Genomic DNA, 27,291 nt, shown 5'->3' on the forward strand with positions numbered 1-27,291 from the left:
CTTTGACAATAATAGTGACGTTTGTTTCTAAAAATAGAAAAGCAGTACGGATTTTCTCACTATATTTTCATCAAGAGCAGAAACGTTTTGTGTGCTAGTGAGAAGAAAAGATATAGTTGGACTCAACTGGGCATATCTTGAAGAGAGGGGGAAATTAAATAATTGTTCTACCGTGGCATCAGGATGGCCTCCAGAGAGAAAACGAGGGAAAAGGAAGGCCCAAAACAAGATGGCGCAGGATAGCGGAAAAAGAGAGGATCGAAATTGGATGACACTCCTGGCATACGTAGAGGACCAGAACCGTTGACAAGGACCGGACGAAATGGAAGGAAAATATCCTGGCCTGATGCACAAATTCAAGCGATTTAGTAATTGTATAAAAAACTCCAATATTTTTTTGAACCAAATAAATGTACGTAAATGCTGTAAAATTCATCACAAAAAAGAGGGTGATTATATTCTTGACGTCTTTAATACTGTAAAGGTCCAACTAAAGTAATATCTCAAACTTTCAGACAATTGTTGAAAAATAAAAGACGCGTTTTTACTTCTCTTTGAAAGTTAAATTCGAATAATTTTAAATCGAGACGCATATACTTGCCCAAGAGAACAATAAATTGCAATCATAGCTAGATTAGTTTGAATTTTAATTGTCCGCGGAAAAGGCCACCAGTCTTCGTGTCGCGATAGAGCTCAAAGGGGCGAACACCTCAAAGAAAACTGAAATATCGATAGATAGATCGGGGAAATTGATACGTAGATCGATGGGCTGATAATGTGGGAAAAATTCACTCTTTTTGCGATGGAGGTGGAAATGTGATTTATGATGTCCGACTGTTTTGTTGATTGTTTTGTTGGTTTTTTTTTCTTTGTTATTTTGGCCTATCTGACAGAAAGGGGAATATATCTCGGGAGTTGAAAAGACTCTTTAGTGTTAATCGAAGTAAGCTGGCATCGCCGGGTATTCTTCAAAGGTTTTTATTGTAGGTGATTTTTTTTCTGTTTGTTTGGTCCAATCATAAATTGTGTAATTTTGTTTCAGTGTTTCGACTGAGAAATATAAATCTAAGGAAAGATAAGAGCTCAGATTTTTTTTAAAAAAGAGAGAGATGGAGAGAAGAAAGAGAAAGAGAGATAGATAAAGAGAGAGAGAGAGAGAGAGAGAGAGAGAGGGAGAGGGGGGGGGGGAGGGTTGAGGACAGTCAAAACAATTGCCAGAATGATTGTGAGAATAAGATGAGTTTGTCAGGGTTAGGAAATAAAGAACCTTTAAGCGAATGCCATTTTTTTTTCTTTTATGAAGGATGTTGTGTGATGTTAAAGATAATTGATGTCAAACAAAAAGCATTCTAATGTCAAAGATCGAAATCATTTTTATGGATGGATAATAAATGGTCGTATCTTAACAACGACGGCACGGAAAGTCGTTCAAGTTTATTGTCTCTATTTTTAGAATTGATAATGATACCAATAATATTCGACACTTTAACGAATGCATTTAACAGGCTATTTATTTGTTTTCAGTTATTTTCCTTTGTATACGTCATTTTTTCCATCTTAAGAAAGAAAAAAGAAAGAAAAGAAAAATTGAGCTTTATATAGCGCAATATTCACTAAATCTGCTCAAAGCGCTTTACAAGGGGTACCTGGTCAACAGCAACATTTAACATGTAGGACGGGACATGACGCCTGTTAGGCGATATTACAATTTTTCGGATAAAGACAACGCTGTTAACGGCCAGGTACTCATTTTACATCTGAGTACGGTGAGAGAAAGTGAGTACAGAGCTTTTTCCAAGGACTCAACTATGCGCCGAGCGCGAGGCTCGAACCCAGGACGTTGCGATCCAAAAGCGAGTGTCATACCACAAGACCACATAGCTACACAAGCCATTATTTCCTTATATCGTCATAATACGCACATGTAATAACTTCATAAATGCCTGTTCAAAAAATGTCGATCTGATTTATTAAATGTGGGAGAAAAAAAATAAGACTTAACATTGAAAAGAAAATTTAAAGGGAGAGAAAGAAAAATACCAAAAGACACACACACACACAGAGAGAGAGAGAGAGAGAGAGAGAGAGAGAGAGAGAGAGAGAGAGAACGAGAGTGAGAGAGTGGAAGAGAGGGGGAGAGAGAGAGTGTGTGTGTGTTTGTGTGTGTGTGTGTGTAAGAGAGAGAGTGAGAGAGAGAGAGAGGGAGAGACAGAAAGAGAGAGAGAGAGAGAGAGAGAGAGAGAGAGAGAGAGAGAGAGAGAGAGAGAAACAACAACAACAACAATAACAAAATAATAATAACAAAAAAAAATTTTTTTAAATAACCAAAACAACAACAACAAAAAACCCCAATGTTCAAAACAAAACAACGGTATTCACTCTTCGTTCCTTTTCCCATTCAATCTTGACGGGATTAAAAAGTCAACCCCGTTTGAAAAGCATTATTGTCGCGCTTTTTGGCAGAACGCGTTTTTGTTTCCGTTTGGCCGGGAATGTTTTAACTTCAAATATCGACATGAGTTACGTAATAATTATCTTATCAAAAACTTCGAAATTTTAGACTATTTTGATATGTCACATTTGAGATATTTTACCAAGTTGTAGGTCAGTTAAATCGATCAATAATTGACGTAAACGATTTCTGGCCAAAATGACAATACGATGTTTAATCGGAGTAAGACTGAATTACCCGCTGCTTGGACTGGTCCAAACAAATTTCACCCTAATCCCTGCCGTACCGCCTATTCAATGGCGGGGATTTGTGGGGCGATTCCCGGTTTTCCCTCTCCATTCATGACCTGGATTAAGTGTGATGTAGCGTCTCTTTCTACCCGAGGACAGGCATTTAGCCAATCATCCCTAATATTATTGATGATCATTCGCGTTTTATTTTACAAGTTATATGAATGAGGTTATGTAAAAAGTAATGAACAAAATTTATTAGAACAACTTGGGAAAAGAACAAAATACCAAACACAGGACATTTCGGGCTCAATGCCCCTTTTCAGTCGATAGCAAAAAAAAAAAAAAAAAAAAAATGACGAAAAGATTAATTCATCACTTACAAGCAAATGGTCTTTTTCAAGAGATTATTTCCATGACAACAACGAGCCCATAACAATCAGACGAACAAACGAATATATAATATTATTATGTCGGATCAACCTGTTTAATTTTTATATTAACTTATCGATGGTCGGCGGATCAAACCTCTGAAGTCTCGATTTTCACGATCGGTGGACCAAAACTCTCAAGTCTATATACAAGCTTTGTTCATCATGTTATTTTTAATTTTGGGCGGATCAGATGGCGGTGCGCAAAGCTCGTATGTGACTCAAGAGTTTTGAACCGCCGATCGTGAAAATCGGGAATTCAGAGGTTTGATCCGCCGACCATCATGATGAAATTTAATATAAGATAAATATTTTTACAAAGGAGGTTCAGTGTTGTTTCATTGCTTTTAAATGCTTATACCATTCCTATTTCGTGTCAGTTTGACTTTAAACACAATTTTCCTTCATCAATCATTCTGACATTATTCATTATACCCGGCCAGTAGCCAGCATAGACCACTAGTACGGTCTTTGTCTCGTACCCAAAAGATACCGAGCTCTATTCCCCTCCGTGCTGTGCGCCTAGAGCAAAACACAAGACCTAAGCTTACTTCGCGGCTGACGCCTGTGTTGTTCCAGTCTTCCCTTGGGATTAATGCTGCGTTTAGGTAAACTACTTACAACATCCGCCTGCCACGTATATGTGCCAATACTTAAAAGTATGTGTCAACTTTAACGTTTATTGTCTCATTGATAGAACTAATCAGTCAACAGGGTGTAAAAAAACAATAACAAAGAGCTGAGTGACGTCAAGTTCTTTCCTTCTATAGAACATGAAGAAAAATGTCCCTTGGAAATGAAAAATGGGAATTTTAATTATTTATTTATTCATCTTTTATATTTATTTGTTTATATATCTTTTCTATTTGTTTATTATTTATTTCATTTATTTATCTATTGATTCTATTTATTTATCTATTTATTATTCATTTACTTATTTATTTATGTTATTAACAACCTAGGCTCACATTTAATCGTAAGAACATGCTGCAAAACACCCAATTCATTTCACCATTTTCAAAACAAAAGTTTTCTTTGAAGTCAGTCTGAAGGGAACAGAGTAGTATGTCTCTAGCAAATGGCTTTCGTAACACACCACACACACAAAATAGGTTATAGAAAATTGCATGACAAAATAAAAAACCTATAAACTCGACAAAAAGGAACGACAAGAAAGAACAATAAAGACAGGATTGAAGAGAGGAAAGTAATGGAAGAAGAGAACGACAGAAGACGGATAGCGTCCCTGGTTTATTTTATATACACCCGCCCGGTCGTTTTATGCCTATCAATAACTAAATGCACAATTGTTCTATGTGCATTTTTACATGAAATACTGAATGTAACGCGCATGTCGGAGTGAACTAAAAATAAAAAATTAATTGAGTATTTTAGGTCAAAACGAACGTTTAAGACTATTTAATCATTTTGGGCGTGCTTTTTGTTATTTGTGACTCGTCTCAAAACGGTATTATGTCAAGATAAATAGGATTTCGAAACGTCAATTTTGAAATGCAATGATGAGAAATACGAACCTTGAAGGTTTTTGTTATTATTTTTTTTTTTAATTGTTAGAGACTGTATTTATTCTCCGCCATAAAGTATTAGAAATGAACCCTCAAAACGGTATTAGGGGCCGCACCTAAGTCTGAAATCTGAAAAATAGTGTTAAAATGATCTATGAAATGCTACGTTTTCGCACTCTAAGGAAGAAAACGTATTCTTTTCAATTAGGTAAAATGATTAATGTTTATCCAGGTGACTGTTTTTTAGGCTAAAAATTAATTTTGCCAGCATCAGAAGCAACCCCCCGTAATAACGTTTTCAGGCGTTGGGTTATAGCTATTATTCTGACGTATTAAAAACATTAAAATGGTTAATTAATTAATAAATTAATCTAATTATTTACTTTTTTATTTATCCATTCATTCATTTATTTGTTTATTTATTCGTTTATTTATTTATCTATTTATTTATTTATTAATTTTTTTATTCGTTCATTTATTTATTCTGTGTAATGATATCAAGAGAAAATGTGGGAAAGAGTTCTAACGCAGTTCATTGAGATTAGAAAGATGTGTTTAGGTAAACTTCAGATAGAACATTTTATCTCGTATCTGTCTTAAGGTGGTGTGGAATCCCCGAGGAGACATATGACGCCCGGCAGACTTAAAAACAATCCCATAAACAATCATGAAGAACGAAATATCTTTTTTTCTTTTTAACATTATGGAAAAGACCATTTTGGATAGATTTTGGTCTGGAAGGCTCTTGCTTGTGAATGAACATAATCGTTTGGATTATATTGAATTTAACCATCTCAATATTGCATGAAATGATAATAATTTGTCATTGTTTAACGCAATTAACATTCCCATAGTTACATGCAGATACAAATGCAATATTTATTAAATAACAGCATACATTTTAGTCCTTGATGTTTAACCTTTTCATGATTCTTTATATTGTGCACAAAATGTAAAGAACACCAATATTGCCTATAGAAATTGATTACCATAAGTAATATAGTGTTGTTAGGTCGCCTACGTGGTTATACGAAATATTCAACAACATTAGCGAAAATTTTTGCATCAAGTAGGATACCATTAATTGTACAAACTATTAACTCGAGATAATGCAAGAAGGTGAAGGACCTATTGCACTTTTTGATGCATACTTGCTGGTGCTGATGAAATACGCAACAAATAGTTCTTCAGGAATTGTAACTTCAGAATCGAAAATCGAACGACGAACCACACAAATTTATGTCGTAACCGCCTTGCTTGGCAAGAAAGAATAATTGAGAATTGTTTATAGATTAGGTATTGAAATGTAAGATATTTCTATTCAATGTAAAGTTGTTTGGAGCATATATAAAAATCATTGTCAGGACTCTTTTTACAAAGAAATAGAATAAATATCCAGTTGAAAAAGACGGGAACATTTAAAAATTAAGTTAAACTAAAATCATTCTAAAGATTAGTGAGTGTATGGGTAGAACGTTTGCCCTGAGACCAACTGATTTGAATTTGATTCCCAGTTGGTGCGTTTGTTCATGTTTTGATAGATAGATAGAGATAGATAAATAGATAGATAGTGTGTAAGAGAGAGAGAGAGAGAGAGAGAGAGAGAGAGAGAGAGAGAGAGGAGTGTGTGCGTGTGTGTCTGTGTGTGTGTGTTTAGGAAGATGTATAATATTATACAGTAAAATATTGAAGGATCTCCCACTGTCATTGTTTTGATGCTTGTCAAATTCTAGGTTTGATCCGAGCCTCGTGGTCAGTGTTTGAGTGGCGCTTTCAGCTACTTTCATCGCTATGAAGTCGAAACAAAAGAAAAACATGTTTTAATTGGATGCAAACAAAAACTCACGTATATTATGTTATATGCCTCAATGGTCCAGACAAAATAATGCTTAGAAAAGTGGGTCGGGGAAATACCACAACCACAAGAAAGATCAGGTAGAATTGAGGACCTTGTCATTGATGGATGGTTTCCTAGACATCACGTGTCGTCTGCTTCTTTTGTATTGTCCTCACATCACCCCGTCCCAGACGAAACTCTATCCTAAGAGGACACAGGGTTAGTTTATAGTAGGCGAGGTATTTTAAGTTTGGGGAAAGGGTATCGAGTACTTGTTTTACTTCTGAATATCCATTCCATGAGTGCTGAAAGAATCGGTTGCACATTGAATATCACATTGAACAGCCAATCCAATAGCTCATTCTGCTTTACTTGGCTTCACTTATTGCCAGCAGTAGATCACGATATTCCACATTTCATGTAATTCAGTCAATTGGACGATAGCATTTTAAAATATACTCTATAATCTGTCTGTCTCTGAAATGCCATTTAAGCCGAATTATAAATGGTCTGATTGCGAATTGATAAGTCAAAAATAACATTTTCGAAAATGGGACTAGTGATAAATATCCGTTTTCTTCAACAGAAAGAACGATTCAAATCAGAGCTTTTGTTGTGCTTAGAAAAAAGATGCCTGATTATAGCTAAGGAGATTTACGCCTTCTCTAAATGTGTTCCGAATACCAATTTAATCTTAATTGAAATAAAACGATAGGTACCGAAATTATTTCTGACGTAGTATAGCTGAAAACAATCTGAGTGTCTGTCAAGACAAATCTGATGTGTTACTAATTGTGGCTCTAGGTTGTCTACTTTCAAATTTAGAAAAACGTACATATTGATGACATAACCTATTGTCTAAATTCGGTATTATGTCAGTATGAAAAATCGGAAAAAAATGAATTTAATGTGAAAACGGTAGGAATTGCAATATTATTTGAAATTTTGGAAAATTAGATCCATTTATGTCAATCAAAGATATTATTCAAAACCTCATGTCATTTTTTTTTGTATCTGGGTCACCCCAATATAATTCATGTGATAGCGGCTTACATATGGCGTTATCTTCGGGATAAAAGTAATTTTGTCACCGAGACATGTCATCACACAATTTGAATCCAATAAAATTAATGCCATGATGAAATGTGATTGCTCCGGAAAGTCAAAACTGGACTTGGGCCGTTTCAAAAACAAAAGTTGTAGTTTAAAATGATGTGAATAAAGAGACAGTCAAGTAGTGTGGAGTGCTGATTGAAATCTCAAGGGTTTGGAGAAGTTATAACTTTTAATAGACATGAATCAGATAAATGAAAAGAACGCTTAACATGTGACTTCTGGTGTGTGGAATAATAATTTACTTCTATACATCCTTATGGAGGAATAAATATTACCTTTTTAAGCATTGTGAATCCATCTTAATTTAATGCTGCATAGATGTTGATATAGAAATCGACTAGTGCAGTACTACATCAAATAGTCCATGGTCGCCCTTTATTGCTATTGATATTGCATACGTCATAGGAATTAGACTAATATTATGGAACCCTGTAGAAGTAATCAAGGCATTGTATTTATTATTAAAACAGATATTCATTGACAAGGAAGCTTGGCCAACTTGTGAAGAATTGTTTGCTGGAAGTTGTTGGTTGCCCATTGTGAAGATATAGAATTACAGTTCGACGCAGCTTGTAGTTTCTGGACAAAGGGAAGAGGTTGACATCACCTCGGCATCAACGCCTGGGTTTTATGCACGTCTTCAGTTTTATCGGTAAAGATATTGTAGAACGTGCTGCAGCGGAATACATATTATCGGAAGTAGAGGCGAGGAGAAAAACATGAAACCAGTGAAAGAGCAGTTGGGAACAAAGTTTGGGCATGTTTGTAAAACTTGAATTACAAGTAGGAAGTCAAAAGTCAATGGATTGGGTAATTATCCTTGACAACCTACAAATGATGATCAATCTGGGGTGTCGTTATCTTTACGTTTCAAGTTTATTCTCTTTCAAATCTCTCTGGATAAATTCAAGGAAATGATATCGAAAGCAATTCTGTATTTAAATCTCAATTTGCCTTTTAATTTACATACCCCACATCAACTCTCTCTCTCTCTCTCTCTCTCTCTCTCTCTCTCTCTCTCTCTCTCTCTCTCTCTCTCTCTCTCTCTCTCTGGGTGTGTGTGTGTGTGTGTGTTTGTGTATTTGTGTGTGTGTGTGATGTCTCTGTCTCTCTCTCTTTCTCTCTCTCTCTCTTTCTCTCTCTCTCTCTTCCTCTCTTCCTCTCTCTCTCTCTCTCTCACTCTCTCTCTCTTAACTACATAGAAATACACAAAATCACAAGAATATTTCTAAGTTTACAAATGTGCAGACCTAGATAACTTTGCATTATAAATAATTTGTGGCATTATATTTAAAAACTACACAATGTTTTTTAGAGTTGCCATGAGTTGTTTTTATATTTTGTCCAAATAAATTGTTCATATATCGCAATTTTACATGTGAGTTTACAGAATTATTGTTTTCAATGTTTCTATTAATATAAAATATGTTTTCTCATCTCATGTAGTTCCATATCTGAAGCAGACGTCGGAGGTCATCTTCCGCCAAGCTGATCTATCTCTTGCCAATTCTATTAAAGCAGCGCCACCTTTCTCAGCTTCATCTGTCCAAGTTCTTATCCCTTTCAAATACGTTATTCTTTGTCTTCCTCTTATTCTTTTTCCATTCATCTTTCCAGTCAAGGCGAGTATTTCCAAACCAGGGTGGCGGATAATGTGTCCTAAAAATTCCATTTGGCGTTTGATGATTTTTGTTATCAGTGATCTTTTTCTGTTTGCCATTTCTAAAATTTCTTCATTTCTTTTCCTTTCCATCCATGACACCCTCATCATTCTTCTGTAAAACCACATTTCCACTGCTTCCAGTCTTTTAACCATGGTCTTGTTTATGGTCCAGCTCTCACAACCATATAGCAGCACAGACAGTACATAGCAATCCAGGACTTTGATTTTTGTTTTCATGCTAATATTCCTGTTTTTCATAATTGTATGCAGCTGGTTGAATGCATTCTTCGCCATACCTATTCTTTTCTTTATTTCACAATCTGATTTTCCATTGGATGTTACATTGAAGCCTAAATATTTGAAACATTCAACTTGTTGTATTGTTTGTCCTCTGCTTGTTATTACACAGGCTGGTGGGTTATTATTTTTAGATACCGTCATACATTCTGTTTTAGATATATTCAGTTCCAGTCCCATATTTTCACTACTCCTGACTACAACATCCAGTAATTCTTGTAGTTCATGTTCAGATTCTGCCAGTAGAACCGTATCATCTGCGTACCTCAGATTTGTTACATTCTTTCCTCTAAAATATGTTTTAGAAAACCGAAATAGCTGAGTGAGACTTTGGAGGCCCGTTGTTTTTGTGCGAATATCTCCATGTAATATATACATATAATCCATAAGATACTCCCTGCTCCATGACTATGGTTGTGTGCTAGGTGCACGCATTAGCAGGTCTGATATCCGAACGTAATTTTGGGCGTGATTTAACATTGTTGTAATGGACAATACTTTGCGTTGGTTTGAGACTATTTCCAATACAACAAGGAGCCTATAACAAATTGGGTTATCGGACCTGCAAATAAGTAGACGTCGTTTGTGGACTAAAACAATGCAAGGGACACGGATGGGGAAAAAAACAGGATTGAAGTCGATGAGAAATCTTCGTTAGACCTGGCTGTAATCTCGTAAGAATGGCGGGATTAGACTCGCACCTGATAAACAACGAGACGGATCAGGTCTGTGACGAGCTCGAAATTTAGAATGTCACGGAAGTGTCTTCTCGTTGGTCTATTTCAAAGGCAGGCCTGATGTTCTTAGCCTCATCTTTATTACCTGCGAGGGTTGAAGGTCACAGGCATGCGCATTTACGTAAGCCACAATGGCATGTCGTCTTCCTACGGATATTAATCTCCCCCGAAAAGTGGGCGGTTAGTAATTATTACATTTTTTCTCTCCCGTCCTTTTCTTTTCATGTCCTTTCTTCTTTTTATCCGCGTATAAGTTCAGATAATGCTCCGGTATAATCAAGTGTGCTGAAAGAGGATCTGGTGTTCAAATCCTGGTGTGCTCAACTGGATTGTCTTTTTCCTCTATGAGGGTGTGGCAAGAAGATCGTTGCAAATGGTTAATGACGAAAGGACCTTTCTTTTATTCCTTTTTAAAATTTCTTCTTTGAACATCGCATTATATAAATTGAAAAATCTCAGTAAAAGCAAGCTTTAAACATGAAATAAATTACACAAAGTCATTTCAAACAATTATACTGAAATCTGGATGTGTCCGGTTTTTTAATTTCATTTTCTTTCATTTGCATTTTTGTTCTTCATAAACCAAAAACCCCCAACGTTCTACTCCAAAAAGGAGGAAATTTAAAAACTGTAATCCTACTCAGCTTTTAGTGCTAGTACTTTTCTACCTTAACGATGGATCATTGTTATTTTAATCAGAAAGATTGGAAAAAAACAACATATCTCACTCATTTCGCTCTCTTATTTCCCCATAATTTAATCCTTGATGAAATAGTGTCCCTTGTCCTTTAATTCGAATGATTCGGACTGTCAGAACAACCTTTATTCACCAAACAATAGCAATGGTTCCTAAATTTAGCGAACGTACACATATATAGAACAAAACCATACATCTAAATAAAGTACTCACCAGTTCTACCAGCCAGAACAATCGAACAAACACAGAAGACTGTGTTTATAGTCTGACAGAGAAAATCTACTGAGAACAAATCACCCAACTGGCGGTCTTAAAACAATACTAAAGAAAAGTGTGACATCAACTTTATCAACAAGCTATGTTTGTCTTTGCGGGTTTGAGGTATGTCATGAATCCTTTATTTTGGATGGCCAATATTCTACTTGGTAACTGACTAGCAGGACCAACATTATTTGGGAATGGAATCAAACCATCAAACGAAATACCCAGTTATACCGTGTATCTGAGTTCCCAAAAGAAGATATATTATTATAAAAACTGTGGATGCATTTATTTGCGCTTTGTGGTCTAATGGATTGAACCTAGGCATACGACCTTGTGGGGGACTAGTTTAGTCCTTTTGTGAAAGGCACACAATAGACACCTCGTGGAATGGAAAATAACTCCGCCCCTCGGACAGTCGTCCGAATGTAAAATAACGGCAATCGATGCTAAACTAAGCCAACATAATGGTATTACCATCGATTGTCAGCTTTTGAGGAAATAATCAATAGTTTACACGCCTGATCAATCATACCATCACCAAAAAAAAAAAATTAAAACAAAAGAAAAAAAATATATATATATATATGTGTGTGTGTGTGTGTGTGTGTGTGTGTGTGTGTGTAACCACTATTTCATCACACAACTATAGATCTAGCAACAATAACAAGAGCGGAGGGATGTCTACTTCCTACATTCTATTATTTGTAAACAACCTGATATATAATTTGTCCGAGTAGACTTGAGGGTTTGTCACAAATCCCGCGTTTTGATTGATCAAAAATGAATTGGTTAATAAAGTCTTTGGAAAAGGCTCATCATTTACATTTTACCACCATACTGAAAAATAAAAATAAAGTACCTGGTCGGTAGCACAATTGGCCACTTTAAAAAAAGACATTGTTGCAGTCTTGGGCAAGATGTAAGGTATTGCTGTTGGCTTCGAACTCCAAGCTTTGAAGACATTTACAAGTGCATATTCCGCAGTATAAAAGTTTATGTTTATTCCTTTACTATATACATTACTTTCGTATTCGTATCGTCTTATTCTTATCATAAGGCATCCATATTAATCAATTAATCATGAGTCTCAAAACAGTGCGACTAATAAAATGTGACCCACCGTTTAAATCTGGTAATACTTAGGCGTGAACCAAATTACGAAAAGTGAATTTAAGACTAAGCCGGTCTGAAATATGAAATTTCTTATTTTAGTTCCTTAAAAAATAATATTCTTTCTTCTCAATTAAAAAGATGTTGACACAAGTTTCATATTTCTGGCTATTAATGACATTTTCAAAATCAAAATAATAAAGACTATAAATAATACCAGATTTAAAAGTGGTGTACCAATATCTTTAAAATTGAGACCAAAAAAAAAAAAAAGAAAACATTAAAGAATAGGGGAGGAGAGGAAGGGAGGGGGGGGATTAATGATACAGAGAAAGAATGATTCTAGTTGCCAAAGATTGATTATTGAGAGCAGATTAGTAACGTGAACTGAATCAATCAATTCATAATATTCCACAGACAATGTAAATTATCATTCTCAACCATTCTCATTTAAAGGTACTCAATATCATTGAAAACAAAAAGAGCGACTACTAAGCTCGGCTCTCTAAAACTGTATTATAATTCTATTGACAAGTTCGTCCCGGAGGTCAACTCTGGTGTGGCTTCCTTGGTCTTTCGGAGGTTAGTAATGGACGTGTTTTTGTTGGAATACGGACATCCTGTCATGAGACGGCTCCACAACTCTACATCATCCGACATGCAATGTCTGGCCTCCTACTCGTATTGCCTGGTTATCTCGGTTTGTAGACGAATCGCTAGGCAGGCAGACCTTAGAGAAATACAGATTGATCAATATCAATTTAAGTCGGACAAAATACAAACTGAACAGTTAGGATATGAGTCCTGGTTTTGCATTGTTTCTTATTCCCCCTTTTATTGTTCTTTTGCAAAGCATATTTAAGGAAATATGTATTTGTAGTCAGAAAACTTTTACTTCAAGTAATATTGAACAAAAATGATTATGCTTGAAAAATGTGCAAAATAGTGGATATGGAACGTTTCGGACAGTAACCAATTAAAAAAAAACAATAAAAAGAACAATTAGAAAGGAAATCGTTCACGTAAAATCTAATAGATGACAGAATGGTTCACCAAAAGTCAACTTTTCCCCGTTGCTGATCTAAAGTTTAATTTGGGCTCAAAATGAGTACCAGGCAGTTTTTAGCATTTTTGTATTGACTTTGTACTCAAATCATGTCAATCAATCAGGATGATCCTAAACTGTTATCAGGTTGAAGAAACCCTTCATCCAATCTCAAATATGATGCCAATGTAAAGCAGGTGAGTTTTGAGTAAAATTGCAACAAGTCGTTTTTGGTTATTGCAGTGGTATGTTTAAATATGGAAGTGGAAATTTGGGAGCAGATTGGTACTGGTTTATGGACAAATCTGTTTCATACACACATATCTTTTCAGATATTTATGTTGGTAGGTGTGTTGATTGGATATGTAAAGAGATCTATGACCTACGGTCTCAAAATGGCATTGTGCCTGGGTGGATGCGACACGTATTTTTTAACTTTAACCTTATCTAATAAATTTTAAGTGAAAATAAATGTCGTTGTTGGGGAATTTTTTTTTTTCCTTAAACTTTAAAAGAACTAAAATGTTCCAAATCTGATCATTCATCTAGTTCATTTCGACATGTTACCATATTGACGCATTGGAACACATATGGGAAGGCATTCGTAAATGATGAGTGAAATAGAGAAAGACAAAATAATATTTGATAGAGATAAATGGACGGATGGTCATTAGGATTAGAGGAAGGGGGGGGGGGGGAGCGCGTTGGTGGAGGGACGTGAATCGACATCATTTGGGGGAATCAGAATGGAATGACGTAATTGAGTTCATAGAATACGTTTTACAATATCTCGGCGTACTCCGACTAAATGTTTTGTTTTCATTTTGGCCATAAATTCTTGCTTTATATATTGATTTATCAAAATGGTCATGGTCTCAAGTGAGTAAAGAGCTACTCGACTATGCATAAAGATCTATGTAGAATGAGGCCCCAGAATTTACTAGTTACTATAAATGAAAAACAATTAACGATTTGTTTACAATGAAATAAAAATAATGATGAAATTTAATTAAAAGAGATAAACAGTGATCGTGACAGTTATTAAATAGAGATATGAATATTTTACGTAACTTATGATAATATGTCAGGTTCATAAGTTTACGTTTCCAGGCAGTTGATGGGCTTGGATGATCTATTCCTCTGATAACAGGATTGGACTCGTAAAATTCCACTTCCAGGCAATTGGTAATGGTTTAATATGTAGTCCTTTGACAGCGGGCTTGGGTTTGATCCTTGAAGATTATATAATCAAAGTTAAAAGCTCCGGCGTCTTAATGGTGTAGATATAATATCTACAAAGTCCCAAAAGATAAAAATCTTCCAGTATATATATATAGGAATAGAGCGACTGGCCGTCCGGCATAGATTGTGGAGAGAAAGTGAGTGTAGAGTGTTAGACCTATCAGCTTTTATAATAAGTGGCTACGTGACAGAATGTAGAATGAAAAGTATTCAATAATTAGAAATTAATTCGAGGGAAGGCTATAAAAGGAAAGACGATCTAATATTAGAAGGTAAAGTTTATCTAAGCCTACCGAAATATAACTGGAGTGAGATGAATTCAGTTCTTAATAAAATAAAATTTAATAAGATAATTGTGAACAATCTTTACTGTGACCAAAATGAACATTAATAATTTGTCAAAAAGTCGCAAGTCTGAGAATTACTTGAAGTTCCAAGTTTGAGGCATTTTGATGATCGATTGTCATTTTAATCGATCGATATTTTGAGTAAAAGATTGTTTTATTTTCGGCCAAACTGAAAAGAAAATGTGTTTTGTTACAGTCGAGCATCATGATTCATACTTTTTTACGTTCCTCTAGACAAAGTGGTCAGTAGTAAAAATGACCAGCAGCAGTGTTTGTCCTGACACAGATTGACACTCATGGACCTATTGAACCCATTGGGTCACTATGATGTCCACCTCTCGGACGTTTGGGCCGAGCTCTGTGCTTCGGACGAGCTGCAGTGGTCAGGCATTAGTAGACGTTTAATGACCTGATGTCAGGGATAAAGTGTTTCCATCACCACTTGGGATGGATGCCGCTGGTCAGTGTTGTCAGACAGCAGGAAGTGAGTGGACATTGGGTTTAGATGGGGGGAAGATGACAGGTCAAGGAAAGGAAAAAGGCTACAATCTAAGGCTTTTTAATGGTGTGTCGTATGTGTTTGCAATTGTGTGTGAGAGAAAGATGTGGAACGCGTAAGAACTGTGATTTTATGGTATTGGGGAAAATTTAGTGAGATAAGAGAGAGAAAGAGAGAGAGAGAGAGATAAAGACATAGAGAGAGAGAGGAAATAATTGAGTGTGTGTGTGTGTTTGTGTGTGTTTATGTTTATGTGTGTGTGCCTACTCGCGCATCAATCTCCCAGGAAATAGAACGACAGACATACATATAGATAGATACATTTTTAGACAGATAGATAGATAGATAGATAGATAGATAGATAGATAGATAGATAGATAGATAGATAGATAGACAGATATGTCGTTTGATTATATTGAAAGAGTGAGAGGGGGGCGGAGGAAAATAAAGAAAAATAAAAAAATAAAAAATTTTAAAGAAAAAAAAACGAAAGAAAGAGAGAGAGAGAGAGAGAGAGAGAGAGAGAGAGAGAGAGAGAGAGAGAGAGAGAGAGAGAGAGAGAGAGAGAGAGAGAGAGAGAGAGAGAGAGAGAGAGAGATATTACTACCAGAAACTGTAAGCGCAACAGATTTAGATAGACTCAAGATCACCTTGATACACATATTAATATGCCTTAGAATTTATCTCTTGAGGAAGGGACTTTCATAAACCTTCAATACCCCTCTTTCACAATCGAGAGAAAACAACAAGTTTTTGTCATTTATTTAGTGAGTTAGAGAGGAAAACATTTGGCTTCTTGACATTAATTTGAGCCTTTTGGGAGTTCAACTTTTCCCTGGTAAGATTGAAAGTGAATGTTAACGTTTTAAAAATATATATATTAATGTGAATTAGCAAACCTTCCTCTTTTCTGGTTAAAAACTCATTGGAAGTGTGTAACCAGTCCTCCGGAGAATGTATATTTAATGAATAGGTTACATATTAAATCAAATTATGGCATAAATATTTTGGTAGCAGGACGTATAGAAAGATTCATATGATTACGGGGCGCAAAAGAGCGAGGACATTCCTTTTAAACCATTTACACTATTCCTTTGGTCTTTGGCAATTGATATCAATTACATTTTTCTTCATTGTTTTTCAAAGGAGTAAATAAAATAATTTGCGGACTTGGTGGAAAGAAACAAATGATTGTATTGTAAGAAGCTGCGCCCCCAGATATCGATTGCAATAATCAGTCTCATTAATTGATGAATCCATAATTTGAAATCGCGCAACGCGAACAGCTGGATATGTGTTTTGTGGCAATTTGAAGTGTGTTGTGGCAATTTGAAGTCCATCATTTTTTTGCAAACAATTAATCTAAAATTTTGATATAAATTTATAATTATTGTTAAAGCTATGAATATTACATTTATATTGTCCCTAACACCCACAACCATTGTGCCCTGTATCGCGTTGCATATAGAAAATAACCAAAACAGCAAATTCATGACAAACATAACCATGCGTATAAATTAACATATGATAGGCTATATATCTCTCATTTTTAAAAAGTGCCTTACAGAACTACCCAGTTTTCAGAAATTTCCTGGCCTGGAAGATTATAAATTACTCACATATTTACTTTTTACATGAAATACCGTGAAGTCCGTTGGCTTGGTGACGTCATGAACGTGCGCTCTATTCAATGGTCATATTGATCTATTAATTTTTTTTTCAATAGGCACGATTGGACTCTAATTAAAACGGGGTTCAAACTGCCGTACTCTCCGTACTCTGATAAAAAAACACATTAAAAAATTTGTCCTTAATATATTGATCTTGAAGTCCCAGATTTGAGAGTTTTTGATAAGGTTAGGGTCTTTATAATCGACCGATATTTAAGCTGGTAAAAAAAATGTTCAAACGTGATATTTCCTAGTACGACAGCATAGCCCAAATCTTATATTAGTCCTGCTAAGTAAATTGAACCGCTCAATTGTCCACCTGATATCCCCCATTCCCCCCCCCCCCCCTTTGACCTCGCTAACTTTTCTTGGTCTTCTTGACCTAAAAACGTTACTATAATGCCAAAAGAAGATGAAAGCCAACAGGACAAGAAGCCACTTCTTGGGACGTGAAAAGTGAAGACACACGACACTCAATGCTGACGGGGAAATGTCCCCACAATGGATATGAGCTCAGTAACGCTCGGTGACCGATCATTAAACGATTTTTGAAAATAAAAAGTTTTGAAGACGTAGGAGATGAGCCAGAGACGTTGACTTGAAAGACATGATAGGGAAAGAAAGGTGGGTGGCGAAGTTAAGAAAGCGATGAAAAAAAAAATAGGAAAAATTTGATGATAAGGGTTGTCAGCTCGACTTTTTAAATACCAATTTTATTTTTTATTTTTATTTTATCTTTTAAAAAAATGTTTCTATATTTTTCTTTTTGCTTTAAGAGATTCTCGGTATTGTTAACAATAATAATTTGGCATTTACTCATAATACGGTCATGTTGATAAACGTAATTTTAATTGCAAGATAACACTTATTTTCGGTATATATATATATATATATATATATATATATATATTATATATATATTTGTGTGTGTGTGTGTGTAGTGTGTGTGTGTGTGTAAAAGATAACTAATAAGAAAATGAATGGACAGACTCATTTTTATTCAAACTGGTGACGACGCCTGATGACAGGCATACAGCTGAATAAATGTTATATTCTAGGAAAATCTATATTCAATCTTAACGTTTGTGTGGAGAAATTTCCAATTTTAGCATTTTAGAAAAAAAAGGTTGGTATCTTAAACGAATTCTATCCGGTCAACCATTAGCTGTTGAGAGGAAAATTAGTGTTTTAAGGGGTGAAATTAATTTGACACCTGTATTGATTGAAATATGATTATCAAGATGGCGGGTGCCCAACCCTTTGTCATTCTCTTTCACTTTGTCATTGTTTCCCCCCCCCCCCCCCTTTTTTTTTTTTCTTTTTCTTCGTTTGCCAAAGGAGACTTAGTCACGTCGATTTAAAATAAATGTTTCAATGAAATGGTATGGAATCGGGGGTCCTCTAATCTTCCCCATGTTCTAAATAACAAATCAAGACTACAAACAAGACAGGTGACAACGATTTGATTTAATTAGGCAATCATTCCATGTTCAATAAAAGAACTATCTACGCTTGTTTAGCATGAGCAAAAGTCCACAAAGGATAATGTAAGTGCGCTCTATTTATAGAGAAAGACACCAATGCCTAATACTCAGGTTACTTAAGCCGTTGCCGTTGTCTAAAACTTCCCTAAAGATAGCGTCACAAGACAAAACGGCGATCAATAAAATACAGTGGAAACTGTGTGTCGTTAGTGAGTAGTAGTCAAGGAAACAAAAAAGTATGGTCCCATTTGTTGTACATTTAATACATCTCACTGTTCATTAACCTTTTTGGTGGATGTTGCCTTACATTAATTCGTTTTTAGTATCTCATTTAGAGTATAGGCTATTGGTCCCCGTTTATTCATGTTATAACTGAGCATGTAAGTTTGTCTGTCTTATAAAAAGCATCTTTTAAAGCATCTTGTTTTTTTAAATTTAAATCTACAAAAAATAAGCCCTCTGAAAATATCTAATATGTTGATGTCTCTCGTCTCTCTCTCTCTCTCTCTCTCTCTCTCTCTCTCTCTCTCTCTCTCTCTCTCTCTCTCTCTCTCTCTGATGTCTGCGTCATTAATAGTAAGTTGTGGTAGGACGCCACTTGTCTCTAGAAACATTTTATGCGTAATAAAAGGATCCAATTTTTTTTTTCTTTTCTCGGATTTCTCTAGTATAGTTCGATGTTCCTAGGATTTCGACTCTACCTTTAGCAATAATTGAAAACTTATTCTCTAATTTCATGTAAACGGTGAAGGTGCACACTTAACATAAATTCATTTGTTACAGTATAGTACTTCTTAGAAGATCCAATGCTTTCAGACATGCCAGAAATGATACTTTGAATTAATTGAACGTAATCAAATATAATTTTTAAAAACCCATCAGCTTTTGATGCTGAGACTGAGTGCTCAACATGATATTTCCAAACCGGAATGATTTTAGATAACAAAATTAATATAACGAATCGAGGAGGAAGTCAAAACCATCGAAACCTCCCTTAATAATAAACTTTCATTATATCACAATCTATCAAGTTATTTCCTACAACTATTCTCGTCGTCCTACTCCTCTAATTTGAAGTATTTGAACAACCTAATTTCTGTGTCTACAACAGCACAATTATTAGCTCCCCTACATTGGGCATGGCAGCGAGCTAGGGCATCAAAATACAGATGAGCTCAAGTACCCTTCATCTATTGGGAAACGCTCTTCAAGGGACCCAATCACCCTCACCACCTTCTTCCCTAACGATGTGCAAACCCCAGTAAGTATTACAGGAAAGGACTTGTCGTTCTCAGACTATTGGGATATTACTATTTGTTTCCCGAGAAACAGGGTTCGCTATTTCCATTTCTGGGCGATCAATTTAGCTGTTTAAACAGGTGTGTAAAACTTTTTTTCCTCCCATTTTTTTATTATGATGAGAGAGTAAAGAGAAGAAGTGGCTAAGTAGCGGAGATGAAACAATAATAAAATACTGTGAGAATCGCCTTCTTTTTAATAAAATATTTCGGACGTTTAGATAAATTGTGTTCATGGTTTGCTCAATCATACACGATCACTTGAGAAATATGAAGGAGGGTGAAGTTGTTCTGTGACGTCATTACTACACTTCCATTTTACTATGGTAATTCGGATACCTCAATAGATTTGTACAAAATGTTTAACGACCTTCTTTTTTTTGCGTGCAAAATTGAAGTTCAGAAATTCATCTTTAAGTCAATATATCTAGGTAAAATGCTAAAGTTGTATCAGTGCGATAAATTGCTTCTTTCCTTTCTCTCAATGGCTACGCCCGTACATGCACGATGTATTATCAGACTAAAAGGCCGCGTTCAATAGAGAAAAAAAAATGTTCGATGTGCTCTGACGAAACACAGTTTTAAAAAGATTTTGGCGAGAAAACATTCAACTTGAACTATCGATCGATTAAAATATCCCTCAATTTGGCCAAAAAAAAAAATAAAATAATTCAGAGACCTCATTTATTTGTTTGAATTTGGAGTAAAGGTTCAGATCTTGTTTTTGCTTTTGATTTTTTTATACTGGGTGTTTTTTTTAGGGGAGGGGGGAGGGGGTGGGGGTGGCCAATAAATGAAAATAAAGCGGTTTTCTTTTTTTTCCGGTTTTTGTGCGTCGTTGTGGTCATGTGATATGACATCGCCTTCGAGTCAGTTTTCTCTGGTTCTAGGCTTTTTAATCTCATTCTCTCCCACATTCGGTTGTGAAATGGATACCCGGCGGGTCACAACACTGTATCTGTTGAAAAATTGTAATACCGACCTACAGGCGCCATCTCTCGCCTTATATGTTTGTTAAGTGTTGTTTTTGGCTTGGGACTTCTTGTAAAGTGCTTTGCGCGCACATCTAATGTATATTATACGATTCTTACACTCTTTTTTTGATCCCACACTAGCACGAGCACGATCTTATTGCGAGTGCGCTTTGGGAATAACGTTCGAAACGCAGGAGTGTAAGATATTATAGTCTATCCATCAATCGGTTCTGGTTTCGTTATCTCTGAATAAAAGACAATATCAAAAATACTTAAATGATACTTCTTTTTAAAAAATCTAATTTTCCTGAAATTAAACGCTTGATTATCTGACGTCACAGATATTTATTGTATGCGTGATATCATTACGCGGTACTGGGTAGAATAATGCGCTAAATTATAAAGGTCAAAAATGTATATGAAATACTTTTTGTTTAATCAAAGATGAAAAGCATGATAACCGACTTATTTTATAAAGTCGTTTCTTTATGTTTTCTTTTCGAGAGATATGTTTTATGATATTCACATAATAGAATGATAGGATCTTCCAAAACCGTTCACTGTCATTAACTGTCAAAAGAGTTGTGTCGGTGTGCCGTCGATGTGTCAGTGATGTGTCAAAAACGACACCTGACGCCTGTGGTACGGACTGTCGCCGCCCTCCTTGACCGTCTTCGTACGACATAAATCCTGACATTTAAACATTTACTGACATCACATTGATCCATCGGCTCTTCGATAACTCCACAGATAAAAAAAAAATATAATAATTATATATAAAATATATTAAAAATATATATATATAAATATATATATATTGGCTCCGATCAAAGGTTTGAAAACAATAATAGCCTACCTAATATTAAATCGAACTGTCCACGTAACATGGTGGAAAAGTGTCTCGTTTTGTATAAATTATTTTGAAAAAATTAATATTATATAATAATATAATAATAATAATAATAATATAATAATAATAATAATAATAATAATAATAATAATAATAATAATAATAATAATATATCAAAATGCCCAAATATTATGGCAGTGATTTCTACCATGGTAGTGTCTCGTCCTGAAACAAAAATGTAGAAAACAATAACAACTTTATCCGACATGTACATATACGCAGGTCTGACATCTGAAACCACTTATGGGTCTGGTTTAACATAGTTTACTGGACAAAACTTTGCGTCATTTTTTTAGATTGCCATTACAACAATGAGCCCATAAAGGATTGGGTTATCAGACCTGCTAATAAGTGTACGTCAACTTTAATCATTTAATCGGAATCAGTGTTTGGTTATGAAATGTTATTGCACTAGCAAATCCTTAAATTTAAGAAACGATAGATAGAAAAGTATAATTTTTTTCGTTTAATTTAATTTGCATTGGATTATTTACTTTATTTTTCTTGAGTTCATGAAAAGGGGACTTTCTGTCTATAATAGTGTTGAAAAACAGTTGCATAGACTACCAATAATGAAATTTGGACAGTCTTTGAGACATTTTTGTGGTAAAATTTTCTGTGCGTCAAGTATGTGTAAGATGATGTGAGGGGAGTGGGCGAATAATCGTGTCATTTAAAATATTTGACAAAGGGGTTACAGAGAACTGGAGTACACTACTTATCGTGGAAAATATTAAAAGAGGATTGAACGTTTTAGGGAGAAGAGATAATGAAGAAGAAGAAGAAAGAAGAAAAGAAGAAAGAAGAAGAGAAGAAGAAGAAGAAGAAGAGAAGAAGAAGAAGAAGAAGAAGAAGAAGAAGAAGAAGAAGAAGAAGAAGAAGAAGAAGAAGAAGAAGAAGAAGAAGAGAGAAGAAGAAGAAAAAGAAGAAAAGAACAACAACAACAACAACAACAATAATATAATTAATAATAATATAAATAAGAAAAGAGAAGAAGAAGAGTAAGAGAATAAGAGATAAAGAGAAGAAGAAAAGAAGAAGAAGAAGAAGAAGAAGAAGAAGAAGAAGAGAAGAAGAAGAAGAAAAGAAGAAGAGAAGAAGAAGAAGAAGAAGAAAGAAGAAGAAGAAGAAGAAGAAGAAGAAGAAGAAGAAGAAGAAGAAGAAGAAGAAGAAGAAGAAGAAGAAGAAGAAGAAGAAGAAGAAGAAGAAGAGAAGAAGAAGAAGAAGAAGAAGAGAAGAAGAAGAAAAGAAGAAAGAGAAGAAGAAGAGAAGAAGAAAAGAAGAAGAAGAAGAAAAGAAAGAAGAAGAAGAAGAAGAAGAAAAGAAGAAAAGGAAGAAGAAGATGAAGAGAAAAGAAGAAGAAAGAGAAGAAGAAGAAGAAGAGAAGAGAAGAAGAAGAATGAAGAAGAAGAAGAAGAAGAAGAAGAAGAAGAAGAAGAATGAAGAAGAAGAAGAAGAAGAAGAAGAAGAAGAAGAAGAAGAGAAGTAAGAAGAAGAAGAAGAAGAAGAAAGAAGAAGAAGAGAAGAAGAAGAAGAAGAAGAAAGAAGAAGAAGAAAGAAGAAGAAGAAAGAAGAAGAAGAAGAAGAAGAAGAAGAAGAAGAAGAAAGAAGAAGAAGAAGAAGAAGAAGAAGAAGAAGAAGAAGAAGAAGAAGAAGAAGAAGAAGAAGAAGAAGAAGAAAGAAGAAGAAGAAGAAGAAGAGAAGAAGAAGAAGAAGAAGAAGAAGAAAAGAAGAAGAAGAAAAGAAAAAGAGAAGAAGAAGAAGAAGAAGAAGAAAAGAAGAAGAAAAGAAGAAGAAGAAGAAAGAAGAAGAAAAGAAGAAAAGAAGAATGAAGAAGAAAGAAGAAGAGAAGAAGAAGAAGAAAGAAGAAGAAAAGAAGAAGAAGAGAAGAAGAAGAATGAAGAAAAAGAAGAAGAAGAAGAAGAAGAAGAAGAAGAAGAAGAAGAAGAAGAAGAGAAGAAGAAGAAGAAGAAGAAGAAGAAGAAGAAAAAAGAAGAAGAAGAAGAAGAAGAAGAAGAAGAAGAAGAAGAAGAAGAAGAAGAAGAAGAAGAAGAAGAAGAAGAGAAGAAGAAGAAGAAGAAGAAGAAGAAGAAGAAGAAGAAGAAGAAGAAAAAGAAGAAGAAGAAGAAGAAGAAGACGAAGAAGAATCTTGAAATGACGTTTCGACATAATAAAGCAAAGTCCTTATTCTATGGTGTTGTTTTTTATTCCTTTTCTTTTAAAAGAGATAGAATAACGCGTATATTGTGAAGGCGCGGGGGCCGGGGGGGGGGGAGAGGAGGGGGCCCTGGAGGCAGAGTTCTCTGGGATGGCAAGGATCAAGGGGAAAAGGATGAGAGAGGGAGGGGGAGGAGGAGGAGGAGGAGGAGGAGGAGGAGGAGGAGGAGGAGGAGGAGGAGGAGGAAGAAGTTAGTAAAAGATACGTATATTCTGATCAACATGCATGTAGTTCAGGCAGCAACCAATTTCAAGGTGATATCAATATAGACTGGCTCGTAACACAGAGGTAAAGGCTCAAAGAGGTGAAGATAATAAAAAGAAAACAGATCAAGCTGAACCCAAAAGCGATCCTAAATCCTATTACACAACGTGTTTGTAGGTATGTACATTAATGCATTCAGCGAATTCAGCGTGAAATCCAATTTTAAACGTGTAGCACACCAGAGTTTTAATCAAAAGTGTTAAGTGTTGATCCAATGTCGTTTCCTTGTAATTTGATTTTTTTAGTTTTTTGTTTTTTTTTGTTTTTTTTTTTTTTGTTTTTTTTTTTTTTGTTTGTTTTTCTTTTGTTGTTGTTTTTTAAATATGGTTGAAGCCTGTAAACACACGATAAATTTCACCTGGGAGTGATCAAGGTGATTTGAAATTATAGTTTGAAGAAACGACATAGAGTGCTTTACAAAGAGCGACGAAGGCAAGACGATGCCAAAGTTGGAAAAAAATAACATTTCTCGCTTTAGACTGCGTTCGCAGTAATTTTAGTTCTTTATAGAAGGCATAAGTAACAGTATTGGTCAAAATAGAGGGCATTAGCAGCTATTATTTTTTAAAAATAGAGAGTAAAAGCAATATTATCGATCGTTATAGAGGACGTTAGCAACAACATTGGTCATGGAAAAGGGATTTACCTCGATAACATTAATTGTATTACGTAGATGCAAGGCAATAAGTATAAGAAGTTGCTGACGAGAGGCGTTAGCAGGTAATATTGGTTGTACTTAGGGAGCGTAACAGAAATATAGGTCTTTATAGAGTGTGAAAGCAACATCCTACAAGTTGCATGATGGTGGTGGAGTACTAAAGTTTCTTGTCCCTTGGATTGTAATCCATTGTAAGAGTTATGATTAGAATGTATGAGGCTTTTGCAGAACGCAAATCAGCAATACCGGTATTTTTTAGTCATTTGCAACCAGCATCTGTAGCATTACCATCATCATAAACCTTCTCCTCTTTTCCCTATCCCTAATCGTCATTGTCGTCGTATTCGTCATTATCATCAAATGCGTTATATTCCTCATCATCATCATCATCATCATCATCATCATCATCATCATCATCATCATCATCATCATCATCATCATCATCATCATCATCATCATCATCATCATCATCATTATCATTATCATCATCATCATCATCATCATCATCATCATTGCTGTTTTTGTTATGAATATCTAATATCCAATTCAAAGACGGTCATTTGCCCCAATTTCGAATCAGATCAATCCAGGGCAACCACGTCCAGAAAGACCGACCGCATCATCTGATCCTCTGACAGACGGACTAAAGACCTGTCGACGTGACCTCATCTCATCCCCTCACGGCAACTTTGACGGAGATGACCTGAGAGGAGTCACCAGGATCTCCTGTGACAAAAGGACCAGTCATTTCAGCGTAATGCATTGACTCGGGCCTTTTCTTGTCGGACGCTAAGTGGCTGGATGGCCCGGTGCCTTCACAATGAAAAGACGCTGTGGTCGAGTCTTCCCAATTCTGACAAAACTGAATTTTCAGATGTTGGCTAGTAATTGTTTACTTCAAATTATCGATCAATCAAGATGACAAGCGACTTTTTAAAAATCTCGAACCTGAGACTAAACTTAAGTGTCGGATTATTTGGTAAGTTGATGGTCATTTTAATCCAGTGATATTTGAAGTAATTGTTTTCTTGCTAAAATAAAGAAAATGTCCCTTGTCGTAGCACATCAGAGGTGTCTAGGGTAACGACTTTTCAATAAAGAAGAAAAGAAAGAAAAAGGACGATGAAAAAGATGAAACGGACATTTATTTCGAAGAAAGTGTGAACGTGAAAGGCCCAAAATTTAAAGTTTAAAAAATATGAAATAATACGAAAATATAGAAAAAAAAAGAAAACATCTCACGTCAAAGGAAAAAAAAAATCCTCACGAAAAGAAAAAAAAGTGTAGACTAAACTAAGTGTACAACAATGAGTGTACAGAATATATCGTTTTATTTTCGGGAACTCTAAATATTATTATTAAATAATAAATATTCACTATTCTACACTAAAGTACCCTAATCTCTAACAGATTTAACAGGATGATCTCCCAAATTATTTATGCAGGACGGACTGGGAGGGGTGGGGGTTGGTCGAAAGACATCTCAACTGCATCGAGAATCGATATCATTCACTTTGTTTTTGAATCAAGTTCTCTACCACTAATCTACAGGGACCCCAAATCATTGCTTTGTTCTCTGCTCTGAGTATGTATCCAAATTATATTTCTTTCCTAGATTTTCATATTTATATTTCGATAGAGACGTCTCCTCCTTTCCGCGTTTCGCTAAACGTTTTGTTGCTAATTATTCTTAGGATGATGATGATGATGATGATGATGATAATGATGATGATGATGATGATGATGACGACGACCACGACGGTGATGATGATGACGATGACGATGATGATGATGATTGTGATGATAATAATAATAATAATGATAATGATGATGATGAAGTTGATGTAGTAGTAGTAGTAGTAGTAGTAGTAGTAGTAGTAGTAGTAGTAGTAGTAGTAGTAGTAGTAGTAGTAGTAGTAGTAGTAGTAGTAGTAGTAGTAGTAGTAGTAGTAGTAGTAGTACTAGTAGTAGTAGTCATAGTCGTAGTAGAATATTAGTAGTAGTAGTCGTAGTAGTAGTAGTAGTAGTAGTAGTAGTAGTAGTATTTGTAGTAATTGTTGTTGCTGCTGTTATTGCAGTTGTGGTGGTGGTAGTGGTATTTTTTTTTGGTGGTGGTGGTGGTGGTATTATTTGTTGTAAACAGTTTTTGTAGAGTATTGAGGAAAAAAACCGTCGTATTATCGTTTAGCTATAAGATAAGTAGAAAACTAGGAGTTTAGATATTGACAACAAATGTGTGAAATACGAATATTTAGCGAGATTAATTACAGGCAAGAAGAATGTTTCCCCCTCCTTACCTTCAAAGTTCAAAGTACACACCCG

At 35.2% G+C, this 27,291-nt stretch overlaps 1 long non-coding RNA gene across 3 annotated transcripts in view; it reads right to left on the reverse strand.

Annotated features, from left to right (window-relative positions):
- Nucleotides 1–27,291, reverse strand: part of LOC144968390 (uncharacterized) — a 229,143-nt gene that overhangs the window by 147,072 nt on the left and 54,780 nt on the right. The gene's annotated exons all lie outside the window — the stretch shown is intronic.

This window comes from Berghia stephanieae, chromosome 3, assembly GCF_034508935.2.
Source record: "Berghia stephanieae isolate SIO BIC M18660-M18661 chromosome 3, UCSD_Bste_1.3, whole genome shotgun sequence".
In the NCBI taxonomy this organism is placed as follows: domain Eukaryota; kingdom Metazoa; phylum Mollusca; class Gastropoda; order Nudibranchia; family Aeolidiidae; genus Berghia; species Berghia stephanieae.